Raw genomic sequence first — 4,357 nt, forward strand, 5'->3', positions numbered from 1 at the left:
CTGTGCAGAAACAGGGGTGGGCGGAGCCTCTCAAAGCCCCGTCTTTGGTCGGGGCGCTGACTGGTCCTGAGTGTCTGGAGATCATCTGGTCCTGCATGTCTGGAGATTGTCAGCTCTTGCTATAGCTACTGCCTCCAGGGGTTTGATTCTGAGATCATGTCTCAGTCTTGCTCCCAGACCTCTGCCAGAAAAGACCCCTGAGATCAAGGACCCATGAGAGTCAGATGAAGTGGGTGACCCCACCGACTATGCCAGGCTCTGGATTTGGTGGACAGCCCTCCATCCTGGTGCAATGGAATGGCTATAGTGGCCACTCACTTTCTTAGGCCTCAGCTTCCCATCTATAAAATGAGAAGCCGACTGTGTGGAAAACTCTGATTTCTTGTTGTGTATTTTAAGAGCATCTTTGGGATCAATAGAAAGCCTATTCTACGTTAAAAGAGACTTTCGCATCCCAGGACCTAGTGCTTTCCAGCCTGGGAAGTTTCAAAAAGACTCACAGAAGGCAACAGTATGCAGGATAGGGGCGCAGGAGGTCAACGCAGGAGGAAGCGGGGAGACTGGAAGACATGGGCTGGATTTCTCCAACCCTCCACCTTCCCCCATTCCGCCCTCACACAGAGGATTCTTTAACTCCCCACAAAGTCCTTTCAGGAGCATCCCAGAGAGGGAGGCCTTCTTCCTCCCTGGCCAAGCAAACCTCCTAAGAGAAGTGCTTGGACAGTGCTCACTGAGCCCTGGGTCATCCCCTCATGATAGCCAGTGGCCCTAAACTCACTCTTGGCTCCAGTCCTGCAGGTAGGGGGTAGGGGATTCCTTGGAGGCTTGGCTTTGCACCCTGAGGGAGCTGGGAGCCAGGAGGGACTGAGATGGAGGGGCAGGGAGAGAGCTGAGGCTGTGGTGAGAGGCCTAGAGGCATCTCCTTCCCTCCTGACATTATGGTGAAGCTCCTGCCTAGACCCAGTCTAGGAGCTGGGAAGGGAGAGACCCAGAGAGAGAAAGGAAGAGGAGCAAATGAAGGGGCAGGAAGGGGAGGGCCTCAGCATACAATACACCATAGATGCCTTTGGCCCCAAACCAACTTCCTTAGTGAGCTTCTGGAGCCTGGCCAGCCTGGAAAACATTGCTCTGCTGGTGGGTAAGGAGTGGGCACCTAAAGAGACAGCGCTTTCCTTTCTCCGGAGAAGCCTCACTTTCACTTGGGAACCTTGCGGGTGGCTACAGCAGGAATGGCTGAGGAGCCGGTTTCAGGTTCTCAATGAATGAACAGTGATCCGGGGCTTTTCTCAAAAAGTCTAAGATGTTCTCACACAGAACAAAGGCTCCAGAGTAACAAAGACAATTCAGAGTCGGGAGGTGGGGGTGGGAGGGTTTCCTCTGATTCAGGAACAGTGAGACTTAGATGAAGGAACATGGGCTGGCTAGCTGCATGGCCTGGACAAGTTGCTGAACCTCTATGGATCTCCATTTCTTATCTGACCAATGGGGCTGATGCTTCCTTACAGGGTTACTGTAAGGAGTCAGCAATGACAGATGTGCTAACACATCTGAAAGCACCTGGCACCTTGACCTGGCACATTGTAGGTGCTCAAAAAATCGTTCTTTTTCTCCTGATAGTGTAGTATCTTGTCAAGTTTGTACTTTATCTATCCAAACCTCCATCCAGGTATCTATCTATCTATCTGTCTATCTATCTATCTATCTATCTATCTATCTATCTATCTATCTATCTATCTATCTATCTTCATCACCATTATCTGTCAATCTGTCTACCTATCCTCTGTTTAATCTTCCCAATCATATTGTTAGTATTTTCATTGCAAGGGGCTTGAATTGTACTTCTGTGTAGACATCCAGTAAATATGTTAAGAGACTGATTACCCCGGTGGTCAGGGAAAGCCAGATCTTAAGTTAAATTAGGTATGATAAGACGTCTTATCTCCCACTTTCAAACAATGCTTCAGTTTAGTGCCAGCTTCTTCTTAGATTTTCTTCAGATCAAATGAAGAAATGCCTGGAAGGGGAATTTCCAGGAAAACTAGGTTCTTCTCCAGTATTCCCAGGCATTCTTGCTCCATGGATCCAGAAACCCCAGCAACCTCTGCACCATCCAGTTCACCTCATTTCCAAGTGTGACCTCTGGTCTCAGGAGGCCTAAGGTCAGTGTTAGGATGTTCAGGATGTTCAGATGTACTGCCCACAGGATACTGATCTTAGTATCCACCTCTTACTCCACATGGTCATGCTCTGTCCTAGAAGGTGTCCCAGAAAAACACAGGCGAGGGTACATAGATATGTCTTGCCTTGTACCTCAATCATAATGCATGCGGGATACTAAGTCACAATAACACCATACATTTGCATAGTGCTTTGCAGTTTTCAGAGCCTTTGACTGTGCATATGCTTTATCTTTGAGCCATATAATAATCCTGTGAAGCAGGCAGGGCTTCTTTTTAAATTGTCATTTTGCAGATGAGGAAGCTGCGCTAGTCAGCCAGCTATTAAGGGGTGAAGTCAGCATGAACTGGAATCCGGGTCTTTGAATTTCAAATCAGCCACTTACTCCACAAGTCCATTCATTAATAGTGGGGAGTACAGTGAAACAGAGTTCAACTAAAGCAGGGGACAGAGAAACTCTTTGGGTCTTCCCCTTGCCTGGGACACTGTGGTGGCAAAAGATTACTTTTTGCACCTGTGCTTCCCGGGAAATACTACCTGTCAGAACTGAATACCCTTCTCTCCTGCAATCCCAGCTGGAAATTCTAGGATAATCTCAACCCTCTCGTCTTCCTTCTTCCCCCACCCTCAACACCTGATGGACCCTCACTTTTGATACCTCGTTCTGTCTTATCTCCCAATGCCTGGCTCAGCATCTCCTCATCTTAGAAATGGACATCTCCAAAAAGAGGCCTGAATGGCTCTGTGCAAGATGAGGCTTTGAATTATAGGAGAAAATATGAGAACTTCTATGGCTTCAAACAATGGGAGAGATATTGTACTTTACTAATATTTACTATGTGCATGGATACTGGCTGCTCACCAGTGTGATGGGCAGACTGTCCAAGGTCATGTACAGCGGGGCCAAGCCATGTGAACCTGAGGATGGAGCAGGGGCTTTACAACATGGAGGGCTTGGTCTTGCACTCCTTTGCTTTAGGACCAGGTTAAATGGATTGATGATTTGTTTTCACCAAGTTAACCCTAAATTGATGTGTGGCTTAAAAAAAGATTTTTGCAAAAACAAACTACTGAAAGAAGATAACACTAATAATGGAAACAGCAAGAAAATGGTAGCACTGACAGTTCCCTCATCTTCACCTAATTAAACATCTTCCAAATGAAGAGTTTTCAAACTCTTGTTAAAAATATAAAAGTGCCAATGACAAATGTGGAAGAAGAATTGATCAACACCAGAGAAGATGACCTTTCCTAACTGAATTTAGACACGATTTGCCCCTAAGTATTTCTGTTTTCTCCTCATTGGGAAACTAGAAGATAGCCTTATATTCCGGTTTGTCTTATTTTTGGACAGCAACCATATGTTATTTTATGTTATTTTACTTCTCTATTTGCCTACATTATCAATTTGCATAGTTGGCAAGATAGAAAAATTATTACTATAGTGAGCACAGCCAATGTAGTGCCTTTTCCATTTGGATCTCTGCACTTTAGTAAGGTATCATTTTTTTCATTTCTGAAAGCGATTAGAACTAAATATCAAAATAATTTGAACTTAAAACTAGTCTTCTAAATATCATAATACAAAAGTTTAATATGAAAATAATACAAACATGATAAAACATAACAACCTCGGTACAAATATTAGTTTTCATAAAAATTTGTTTCAGTGAAAAGGGTTTTCCTGGGTATAGTCAACAAAATAAAAGCTTAAAAAGTAGTGTTATGTTGTCTTTCATCTTTATCTCACCCATTTAAATGCTTCTTTTTTTTTTGTATATCTTACCACACATACCATGTATTAGGATATAAGACAGTTTCTAAATAAATTAATGTACACAGGTTGAGAGCATAGGATCAAAAAAGTGTGGAGACAGTTGGGCCAGGCTATTGAGGAAGTTCCTGACTGTTTTTTCAGCCTCCAAATATATTCCCCTCTTGTCAATCACCAGGCTGATCTTCATAAAAACCCAGAGGGGATCAAGCAGCTTCTCTGATTTCAGCTCTGTGTTGAGGTGAGTGGGTGGCAAAGGGTGGCAGCCCTAGTTGCTGGGCAACTTCAGGGGCTGGGCAGGTAATGTGATGTATGAAGGCTGAGTGTAACGACTGGTGGGAACCATGGTGAACCGGAGAGTTCTTTGCCTAAAAACATTCCAATTTGAAAAAATGTAAACGTGGA

The sequence above is a fragment of the Rhinopithecus roxellana genome, chromosome 3 (assembly GCF_007565055.1).
Source record: "Rhinopithecus roxellana isolate Shanxi Qingling chromosome 3, ASM756505v1, whole genome shotgun sequence".
Classification (NCBI taxonomy): domain Eukaryota; kingdom Metazoa; phylum Chordata; class Mammalia; order Primates; family Cercopithecidae; genus Rhinopithecus; species Rhinopithecus roxellana.